This window comes from Corapipo altera, unplaced genomic scaffold, assembly GCF_003945725.1.
Source record: "Corapipo altera isolate COAL_440 unplaced genomic scaffold, ASM394572v1 50, whole genome shotgun sequence".
NCBI classification, from domain to species: Eukaryota; Metazoa; Chordata; class Aves; order Passeriformes; family Pipridae; genus Corapipo; species Corapipo altera.
Window position 1 is genome coordinate 5,460,115 of NW_020884889.1, and position 11,785 is coordinate 5,471,899.

Here is an 11,785-nt window from a genome sequence, read left to right on the forward strand (position 1 = left end):
TTGTAAATCTAAAAGAACTTTTGTCCATTAGTATGAGTGTCTGGTGCAAGAGATACTCTGTGCCAAGTACAGCTGGCGAAGAATTTTGCATACATCCATTCTTGTCCCCCCAGTCCCTCAATTCTCCTCATGGAGTCATCCAATTCAATCTGCCTCTAACCTCATACTCTGGCTGTGTTAATCCCCCTGAGAGATGTCACCGGGCTTGATGGAGGACCATCACTACTCGTAGGACTGCAACATAAATCTTTGAGATTCCTCGAAGAGTCACCACCACTTCCTCTATTGGGGTTTCCTCTGAGTGCCAAGGCACAGCAGAGACACCAGGACAGTCCTGCATCTCTGAGAACGACAAGGACATGAGTTCAGGAGGTCAGGAACCTGTAAGCAGTTAATTAGAGCAGTTAATCTGCAGCAGTTTGACCACCTGTCATAAAGGGCAAGAAAAATGTCCCACGAGGGAGGCAAGTTTTTCTCTGCTGCCTGGAGGGATGTGGTGGGAGCAATCCCTGAGACAGGCTGTGACCACCTGTGTCCTGACAGAGGACCCGTCCTCAGTTTACCACTGCAGTACCAGATCTCAGTCCTTGAGAGTAGGATGGGTGTAAAGCATATTACATCCAGGAGTAGATTGGCTCCCATTGTACTTTCCCCGTGGTCAAAAATCTCCTGCAGGGATTTTACTCAGCCTCTCACATTTTACAGAACATGGCACAGGCATTATCCTCAGGCCAGGACTGGGAAAGTCTCTGTGTTTCAGTAGTGCTCAGAGGATACCACTCTTCTCACTCACTGCCAGCCTGGGAGGATGGGGGGCCAAGGAGGCATCCACTGTGCTGGCAGCACAGAGGGAACCAGAGCTTGAACAAATCCATCCATCACCTAGTCAGGAGTGGATGAATTCCAGCTTCCTGCAAACCCATCTTCCACAAGAGCTGTTGTGAATCACAGCAAAACACCAAGTTTAACTGGAAACACTGAATCATGGAGAACCAGCTGCTGCACAGTCCTGCAGCATCTCCTATAGGAGCCTGCCCAGTATTAGGCTTGCTGCAGTCCCCACCCAATGAGGTATCCTGGAACTGTACTTAATCAGTTCTGATGTTGCCTGGGTCTTGGACTGGAAGAGGCAGTCAACAGCCCTACTGACTGTCTCCATGTCACTCACAGCTTTGTAGATCTCTATCACATCCCTCTATATCTGTAGTCATATCTTCAGGTTTGTCACATCAAGGTGAGCAGAAAGCATCTCTGAAGACCTGTAGTCCCTCCATTTTAATAAGGCAGATTAGAATACCTTAAAACACTTACACATTTCAACCACCTCCAAGCAAAAAAGGCCTTAACTTCTCCTACCTCCCTGGCATTAGAGCAGTCAAGAACATAACCAGGTGAGCTATGTCACCTTAGATGTGGGAGAGTCTATGATGTCCAATTGTAAAGATTCCCTGGGATAGTACTAGAAAACAAGAAGAATTGTCCTCAAAGTGGCCTGAGCTTCCCAGCTCCCTTGACCTGGCTTAATTCTCTTCCATAAGAGGTTCTTCCCCCAATTTTAACCCAGCTCCTCTTTCAAACTCAACACAGCCAAGGGAATCTTCAAGGCCACCCTGATCCCCTCTTCCTTCTACCCCCAACACCAGCGTGTTTCCTCTGACATAAACGTGATCACTAAGTCGTGACTGCACGGGAAGAACAAACAGGCTGAGCAGATGGGTTGTGCGGGAGGAAGCCCTCATTTAAAACGCAAATAGCTGGTGGTAATTTAGCAGATGTGGTAAGAAAAATCTGGAGAGACAAGCATGAGGTGACTGGATTCCAATTTCAATCAAATAATGTGGAAGTCTCCCTGGCAAGGAAAGGTTTCATCTTCCATCTCCTTGATTGCCTTGCCCTGAAGAGATGATGACACTGATGCCAAGCGCCATGACAGGAATGATCTGGAGTATTATTCACTTAGGATCCCATATGACTCCCTGCCTTCACCAAATGGATCTTTTTCACAAGGGAAATCCATCCTTTATAACCCAAATGTCCCTGAGAAAAGACTAAAGTTAAGTTAAAAGTAATAACATTCATTAATCCTGTAACACATTCAATTTTGTTTCTACCCAGAGACAAAGACTTCAGGATCTGTCCTTCCCTTCCCCAACATCAAATCAGGCTCTCTCAGGAAATAACTGCAGGACATTATAGAAGTCTCTACATTCAGCATATTGTAATACTCATTTGGCCCTAGAATTTCATCTTGGCGAAAGTACCAAAATTATCACAGATGGGTACGATGATTTTCTCTTTATAAATATTACGGAGTCATTAATTAAATGCAGGAAATTAACCCTTCCAGGCAGCACTGCAGCAGGGATCAGGAAAGCACAGTCACCACTGGCCAACATCCAGACTGAATGTGGGAGAAAAGTCAAGTGCACAAACACCAAATTGACAGCAAAGATACTCTGGCATCAACATTACTGCAGATGTTAGAAGATAATCTAACAAGAAAAACAATTCACAGAAATTTCTGGCGCTCAGAAATAATATTCCAGGAAACAGGGAACGAAGGATTTTCAGCCTTTTGAAAAAAGCCATGGTGTTTTGGTTAAAGGACACAAAAGCTGTCCTAAGAGGATTTCCTCACAGATACAATCATCAACCCCCCAAAGACAACAAATTGGGCAACTCCTGCCCTCTCTCCTTCTTGCACAGTGCTGGGATTCAGTCACGCAAAGCCCTTCCACTTCCCTCTTCACCCACTGTTTACCAGACACAGACTTGGCACAAAAGATTGTCATCCTGAGACACATGTGAAACAAAACCCCAAGTCAAAACTTGCTGCTCAAGAGAGAAGAATCTTTAATGTAACTGGTGCTTGAAACTTCGAGGTTTCTTTAGAATAAGCACAAAACCCAGAGCACCCCACTCTCAGTGTCACAGTATCTAAACAACAAAGGGTAGGAAATGTGTGAGTTTTTAGCAAGTGGAGATTTCTGTATGAATACATTGTGAGAGGAGTATTTTTATAAACAAGTTATATCAGCAACGTTCTCCAGGAGCAGTTTTTAACTCTGCATGTCATAAAGAAATCCAGAAAAAAAAATTGTTTTGGTACCTCAAACCGTATTTTGTGTCAGTTTTTGGGTGAAACACAGGTCTGCCAAGAAGGTCATGGCTTTGTACCTGTCAGAAAACCTGCCAAAGCTTCACCACTGTATTTTTCCTTTGTTTGTGGTTTTTTGTGGGGTTTTTTGTGTGGGGTTTTTTTTGTTTGTTTGTTTGGGTTTTTTTGTTATGTACAGACCTTTGCAGATTCAATACAGCCAGACTGCAAAGGCTGCTCTTAGGTTTATTATTCCCTGATCCTCTTTAAACAAGGGCCCTAAATTCATCCCTAGTGTCAGAGCTCTGCTGTCACTCGACTAAGAAGCAGGACGCCCATTTTGAGAGTCCTGTGAGATATATTTACTGGCAAACCTCTCATTTAGAGTAAGCCAGTGCCCAGGACACCAGATAGCTCATGGTCCCAGCAGAGTGTAGTCCAGTGAGACCCTCTTCCTCCCAAACATCTTTATCTGGACCTCTCTATATAACAGATACTGGCAGAACCTAGGGGACTGGTTTCAGTGAAAAATTCGCTTAGACTTAATGATGGAGACAGTCTATTAGGGGCAGGAATTTATGAATTACTTCCCATAACTCCTGCAGTAACAAGTGCAGGGCAGAAAAAGCAGCACTCACGTAGGAGCTCACCTAGGACTACCCCATGGAAAGCATAAGACCAAGCTGGAAATCCAGTAGGAAAAAAATATGCAGGGTGAGCAATGGAACTGCATGTGAGTGAGAGCTGGTCCGACTGCCCAAGCACACACATTGATCCGCTCGGTTCCCAGACTCTCACCAACAGTAATTAAACTGCTTTGATGAGCACTGACCCCTGGAAAAGCTTCAGTACAAACCAAATGAGCTTCACTGTTTTTTCTGTCTCTTTTTCTGCTCCCCACCCTTTGCTTTTAACCCATCAAGCCATATTACTATTGCAGCAGGACTGATAGTCCAGAAAGAGACCAAAGAGAAAAGCATCATCGCTTACCAGAACTAGGAAATATTTCATCACAGCCATTCACCAGCCATTTCCCCTCTTTCTAGCCTGTGGAGCTGGTCCTGGAAGGGTCACCCCTTTCTGCTAGGATGTCACAAGCCGGAGATTAGAAGTAAATGCTCTGCAAGCCAAGCAGATCATCCCACTGCGACCACATCCAAGTACTGAATCATGAGCAATGGAAAAGTCCACCAGCCAGCAGAAAACACAATCGCAGGCACACACCCCCAGCCACAAAGCAATAGGAGTGGAGGGAGGCTGGAGGCAGCAGGGAGAGCAGATGGGAGGGGGGTGGCTTGGGGGAACCAGGCAGCGGGCGATGCTAACGTGACAGATGTGTTGACTTTAAGTTAAACAGGAAATTGAGGATGTTCGACGCGGGGAGGAAAGACATTAGCTCACGTTAAAGGCAAAGACTTTCCCTGGTCTTTCCCTTCTTTGCTTTCCCTCTTCCATCCAGGCTTTCTCTGGTGATTTCTAGCCCTACCCTCACAGGCAGAAACAAGCCAGGGTTGACACTGACTCTGCTCGAGTGCCTGGGCAAGGCAGGAGCTGCAGGGCCAGCCACAGAATTTCCCATCCTAGCAGTGAGCTGGGAGACTGCTCATTTATTCCCTCTTCAACTCAAGCTCCCCTGACATTACTTAAATGGCATCCTCCAGATGATGTGAGTAAAAGAGGGAATGATGAACAGCAGGGTGAGGCTTTCAATTTGTCCCAGTTCTGGGCAGGGGAAAATAAAATAGGGTCAAAATCCTGACTTAGAGTATGTAGCATAAGCGGCAGAAAGTAGAATAAATTGATTTAAATGCAGGGATAATAAAGTGCCTTGCTGCACTTAACTTCCCCATGAATAAATCTTACTTTCCTGCAGTCCAGAAAAAGGTTGAGTCTGGGGGATGGCAGCTGTACTGTGAGGGTCCACAGAGTTAGTATCCAGGGGAATGTAACTCCAGGACAAGGTGGCAAGATGTCCTGGCAGCAACAGAAGGCAAAGGGAATCGGGGAAATCAAACCCCTGCACCGCTTTCTTAGTTACAGCCTGGAAAACTGAGTGAAGGAAGACAAACCATACTAGCTTTGAGCTAGATCTCAGCTTCTAGAGACTAATGGAGGAAAAGAGTGGCTGCACCACAAGCCCATAGATAGAAAACCAGAAGTGGCAGCTAGCTCAGTCTCCCACACAAGGACTCTCTTCCTGCTTCACAGGCGTGGTCCTCTTCCCTGGTTTTTCCACTGCCTTTGGCACCAGAGGAAGAACCCCCTTGGCATCCTACACAAGTGGGTGTCAACTACAGCCCAGCCTGCATGGCTGAGCCTTTCTCATTCATCTCTCCACCAAAGCTTTGTCCCAAGACCCACATGCAGGGGTGACAAGAATGTCTCTTTTATGGCATATACAGGCCCCCAGTGACAGGACTCCTTTTTTTTCTAGCAGCTGTGCATTAGTAAAGGGCAGAAATCTGTTATGGGCACTTGCCCCATAACTGAGTGGAATATTCAGGTTTTGGTGCAATCCAGCCTGCCTCCCTCCCTGCATCCCATTCCTCCCCACCCCCTCACCGTCCCTGAGCTGTGCTGTTGGCCTCCCTTCAATATTTTAATGGAGTATTGACAGTGATCCATTCGCACTCCAAATAGATGAACCTGACTTGCATCCCTGGAACCGCATTTGCAGAGCCAGCCCAAGCAGGTGGGTTTGGAGCATCTCCTTGGTTGTATCGGCTGCAGTTCCAAAAGCATCCCTTTTTCTGGTTAGAGAAACAGCTTGGAAAAGTCTAGCGAGGATATTACACTTTGGAAAGCTGCTGCTTCGGGTCTTCTGTCCCTCCTCCTACCTGCTGCCAACTCCCTCGTCTCTGCAATTATTTATAAAGCTCTGAGTTCTTTCCTAATCGGGATGTTCCCTTTTGGTTTGCACGTCACTCCTGTGTCACTCTGCGTCTGAGCCTCTGGTGACCTCCTGAAGTGCTTGGCAAGGCTGGCAGCAGCCAAATGAGTCATCAGCAACCTGCCTGCACCTACCTCCCTCTGGCCACTGCCCCCCTGGCTCCCATCGAGCCCGGCTGTAGCCAGGGAGGCCTGGGGGAGTTTAAAGCTGTCTAATCCCCTGGATAATTCATGGAAAGAGGATTACCCATTCTGTGCAGAGACCGTAACCTAAATATAGACCAGCCTTCCCCTTGCATTGCAGCTCTTGTGGCATGGAGATGCTTTCCCTGCACTGCTTAGGGGTTAACTTTGCTCTTGCTCAAAACTGGGACAACCTGCTTCTAACCTGTGGAGTTACAGCGCCATAAAACCAGGGTTAGTAAAGCAGAGGCAAGACTGTGCTCTTTGAACACCAGCAGGATCAATGCAGACTCATCCCCACAAGCATATTTTCTCCCTGATAAATGCCAAACTCCTTGGGGGGGGGGGGGGGGGGGATGTCAGGGAATATATTGTCTTACTGTATATTTGGAAACCAGTGCCATGATCCCAAACTACAGAGCCTGACAGTAATGTACTGGGAGGATAGAAGGGAAGTGCTAAACTCAGATAATCCCGTGGCAGGTTACAGCAGCCTGACACAGGACCTGGGAATAGTGACCTGGCTCTGCTGCCCACCCTGGGGCTCTCCCAGCAGGTCACCAGGAGCTGGATTATTCCCACTGAGGGAGGGGACAGGTATTTACCAGAGAGCTGGTGAACAGGGAAAGCAATAGTTAACATTAGGATAGTTTCCTTCCTTGCACTCAAAGACAGAGGGATAAAGTTGGGAGCTGCAGAAGATATTCCTGATGGATTCAGCAGCTTCCTGGGAGACCATGAGTCCATCTTCACCTTCCTCTCATTTTTCTTCTCCTCTATGCCCCAGATGGTGAAGTGAGGTCTGACACAGCCACCACAGGCTCATCTTTCCTAGAGTGTCTTTTTTTTTGGCTGTTAAAGTCCTTATGGGACTTTAGTCACCGTAACATTAAAGTATTCATTAGCACAGGAGTAATTCCATAATCTCTTCAGAAGAGAACAATTTCAGAGGTTCAGCTCATGATCTGGAAAATCAATTTGCTGGCTTGGCAATGCGGGAAGAGGATTTTCAAGGCTGGCTTTGGCTTCCTGATAACAGGAAGGACTGTTATCATCTCTGTGACTTGGTGGCCAGGAAGGGGCCACCCACAACAGCTCTGAGGGGAGGAGAGACGACCCGAGGGCTCTCATTTGGCTCAGGCAAGGAAAAGAACTGTACTCATGCTGCATCAATTGCAGGATGAGCCTCAAACCCCAGACCTGCCTCATCAAGTTTTGCCCAAATGTGTGCTGTACAGGTGGGACAGCATCACCATGAATCATGGTGGATTTTCCTGCCTTTTTTGTCTCTCACACTTCATTTTACCAAAAGTAATGCTCCCAGCTCAGAGCAAGAAAGGAATGTGTTTTCATCATTCTGCCTTTTCCCTGCAGGTACAGGCTGATCAATTCCTGTTTTGAAACAAAACTCCTGCACCCTCTGTACCAAGCCCGTGTGCTCTTCTCCTTGTGGGATTTTTCGCACCGTTTTTGACTGCACTGTCAGAAGCTGGGGCCCACACCCTTCCTGCAGACATGCAGTCAGATTTTCAGAAATCATCTGCAGGTGCAAGGCTGACTTTTGGGAAGCACCCAGCTGTGCACTTGCAGCTTCAGGGCTGCATCAGAACCTGAGTGGGCTTCCATATCCAGCTCAGCTCCTTCAATCAGAAGCTGCCAGGTATCAGAGACTTTCATTTAAAGATGTTACAGAACACAAATGGTACTTCATGGGACAGATCTCTCAGAACTGGGTAAGCTGAAGCGGAAAGATGTCTCCTGTTTGCTGTTTTCTGCGTCTATCTTTAATGCTCCAGAAGGGTTCCCCCAGCACTCACATCATGCATTTGCAAAGCTGGGTTAGGAAAACCTAAGGCATCATTGCAGATCTGATCTCCAGCTGAGTCCATCTAATAGTGGTGGAAATGCCTTTCACAACAAAGCCATGAAGAGGGGGAACGCTGGGAGGTAATAAGGGCCTCATGGATCTCTTGAGACCCAGGGTCTCCCTGTAGGTGCTGCTACCTGTGGTAGCTCTCTTGCAGTGAAGGGAGATGTTCCCCTTCTGCTTCTGCTGGAAGGTGGAAGAGAGCTTTTCCATCGTGAAGAAGTAGAAAAAGACTTGGATGCTGCCTCTGTTCCCACTCCTTCCTCCAGGTTATCCTGACCATGGACATCCCCCTGCATGATGTGTTTGGGTCCCATGTCATTTAAGGCAGAGGCACCAAGGTGTATTTCCAAATGCACAGCAGAATATCCAGCTGGATGCCTGGGATGATCAGTGCAGCACTATTGTACATTCAGTATCTAGTTAAGTAAGACACAGAATTAACCCTTTTCCTCTCCCTTCCCCCAAATGATAACATCAGGGATACACAGGAGACACAAAATAGCAATTTTCATGTCATGTCAGACACAAGATTTAATCTCATCCTATCTGAAATTTCTACTCAGATTCCCAATGGCAGGAGACCCCTTTAAGCTCTAGCATGTGCTTAGAAGTGCCTGACCTAAACTCAGTGGGAGATCCCCCTCGGCACACACAGAACACTGCATGCTCCTCACCTACACATTATTATCATCAGACTGTTACTCTTTTCCATTTTTTCCTGAGACGAGGTCATCCCTGACAAGTAATATCCTTGTGGAGCCAGTTCTTACCAATTATTTTTAATGGAATCTTGGTGTTATGGATCATATTGCTGCAGTTTGACACATGTAATAAAAATTTCCCTTGAACAACACTTGTCCTCTACAAGAAAAATAGTCCTGCAGAGATGTGTGCCTGGATGTGTTACAGGATGTGCAGTGAGCATACACACACATGCACGGGAACTTCTCGCCACAGAACCCGCATCCCGCGACAGCTCCCAAATCGCTGCTTTCTCTCTGTGGCTTCATTTAACCCTTCCTAACAGAGGAGGTCGAAAAAAACTAACTGCAGTTTTTAGCTTTAGCTGCAGGTAAGCTCTACTGGAGTCTGGGGAGGATGATGAAGGGAGGACAATTACAGTGGGTGCGGCACCGGGGCCGGCGTGCGCGGGCACCGGCACACCCACACACAGCCCTGGGGTGCCACCACCCACACAGTCCCACACAGCTCCATCCGGACACGACAGTCCCTGTCCCCAGGCAAACACCTTCTCCTCCTCCCCCGAGTCCACCGCAAACTGAGCACACACCGGGAGCACTCCTAAAAATTGCTTCAGCCCAAGTCAAAACTCTACAGCGCAGCAGCTCCTGGCAGAAAGCGAGGGTAGCGTAACGGGGCTGGTTTAAATTACTCGTCCTCGACTGCTCTGACCCCTCCATTCTCATTAAGCTAAGGGGAGTCCCTACAGTTCCCACCGATCCATCCCAACTCCGACACCGACTCTGCGCCCTTGAGCATCTTTGCTTTCAGTGGCACCTTTTGTTTTAGTTTTCTGCAGAGAGCTTTCCCCTGCCCCCCCGGAGCTGCCTCCCAGGCACCGAGTCCCCACGGGCTGCCAGCTCTCACCCCTTTTTCCGCGAAGCAGAGGGGAGCGACGGGCTCTTACCTCGGGCACCCCAAGTTGTCGGCGGAGCGGCTGCCGGGGCGGCGCAGCGCGGCGAGCGGCGCAGCGCGGCTCTGCGCTGGCATCTCCTCTAGCAGTGATGCAGTCCTACCAGGAGCCGCATGCCAATGATGCGGCCCAGGGGATCCCTGCCCAGGAACCCCAGCGCTGGGAGGGAACCCAGGGTTCCGTGTTCTACCTAAATCCACGCCGCCCCCAGCCCGGCTGCGGAGCGAACGCGGAGGGAGCGTGCGGAGGCTGCCGAAGGGAAGGGGAGAGAGCGAGGAGCTGCACAGCAGGCAGAGAGAGAGGCAATGCTTGTGTAATTTCATCACGGTAATAAAATCCAACCCAGGGTCTAAATGTTGCAGCTCTCTAGCAGAGTTCTTTATTACATGAGGGTATTTTTATTTCTTTTTCTAATTGCTGACATACAGGAATGTTTCTAGCTGTAAGCAGAGGGGAATCCCAGCATGACTGGGCATCCTTCGTCTCTCCACTTTATATATTAGACCATTGCTACATTTGAGACCCTTCTCCCCGGGATTGCTAAAGACAGGGCATGTTTCAGGGATAATCCTACTGTGGAATAAGCCTGTTCTGTTTAAAATCCCCTTATGTTTATAATTTGGGAATCCTTTGCCAGAAGAGTAGCAGGAAATATCCTACTGTCCATGCAATTTCGTGCTTGAAAGAGACCATGTGGACACAGCAGCATGAAACATAGTCTGCCATGGAAATCCATCCACATAATTTTGTGTTATTAAAAGAGATAACCAATAACATGAGGAGGTGTCTTACTGAAGAACAACACATGCAGCTCCTAACCAAGAAAGCCTTGTCAGTGCACATGGGGGGCATGTCCACACCCTGCAACATCTCTCCATGCAGAGATGCCCAAATTAGTCCCTATAATGAGAGCAGTAAAGATTTTCACTGACAGCTTTCCACTGCTGTTTCTCCTAACCTAAAACTGAGGAGGAGCATGGATCCACAGGCTTCTTAGAAAGGAAATGGAGATGGATTTACAAGGGAGTGTGAATGCCTTGTACTTGAGCAAAGAAATGGAACTGAAAGCCATCACCTATCCCGGTTCTGTCAGCAGGTAACCCCTAGAAAGCTACTTTCCCACTCAGTGCCTCAGTTTCCCCTCTTACTCCCTGTTACTCTTTTCCATTTTTTCCTGAGACGAGATCATCCCTGACAATTAATATCCTTGTGGAGCCAGTTTTTACCAATTATTTTTAATGGAATCTTGGTGCTATGGATCATATTGCTGCAGTTTGACACATGTAATAAAAATTACTGAATCTCCAGCTCAGATGTGCTTGTGCTTGTAATTATTGACAATATTCCAAATTGTGCCTGTAAATTCTTTCTTTATCCGATGGCTTGCTGATACAGTTCCTGTGACTGCACTGGTGGCATCACTTCCATCGGGAAAATGCAGTAGGTGATTAATTCAATTTTTTTTTTAACACCCACTCATTTAAAAATTGGAACTTAAATCTAAAGTTCAGCTTTATTCTTCCTCGCATAATACATTAGCTTAATTGCATTTTGTGTTTGGTACAATGCACTGATTGCTTTGATGTGGGAGCTCTTCAGAAGTCAAATTATTACCAGCACTCCTGTATGCTACAGGCCAAGTATCAAGGCCTTGGCAAAGCTAAAAAGAGCCAGTCTATCACCATGGCACTGAGCACTTTTTGCTTGCCTGTCACCATTCCTGAGTCCTCCAGCTCATTAATACTTCACATTCTTCTAAACATGGGAGCTCTATTTGCAGGTTTCAGATCTGTGTGTGGGTCGTACTCAGGAAGCACAGCACTGTTCATCCTGTGCTCCCCTGGAGAGGGCTTGGGGCACTCCTGGAGATGCTCTTCCAGCTCCATCCCAGTTGCTGTTGGAAAAAGGCTGCTCTGCCTCATGTCACCTTCGGCTGGCAGAAGGAATTGGCAGTGAGGAAAGATGTGGCAGGCTGGCCAAATGAGCACCCCAGTGTCCTTGCTGGGCTTTTCTCAATTCCCAGAAAAGTCCCTGCATCCACTTTGCTTACTGCTTCCCATGCAGGGTAGATCTAGTCCGGTTAAATTTGTAC

The 11,785-nt window shown here is 47.5% G+C and overlaps 1 protein-coding gene across 2 annotated transcripts in view; it reads right to left on the reverse strand.

The window, feature by feature from the left end:
• Window positions 1–9,856, reverse strand: part of SV2B (synaptic vesicle glycoprotein 2B) — a 65,862-nt gene extending 56,006 nt beyond the window's left edge. Inside the window, exon 1 of one of the 2 annotated variants that reach the window (XM_027644524.1) lies at window positions 9,688–9,856. The gene's annotated coding sequence lies outside the window, so the exon portion shown is untranslated. Of the gene's footprint in view, window positions 1–4,087; window positions 4,295–9,687 lie in introns of those variants that run through there. The other variant, XM_027644525.1, reaches the window with a different exon arrangement.
• Between the last annotated feature and the right edge of the window lie 1,929 nt (window positions 9,857–11,785).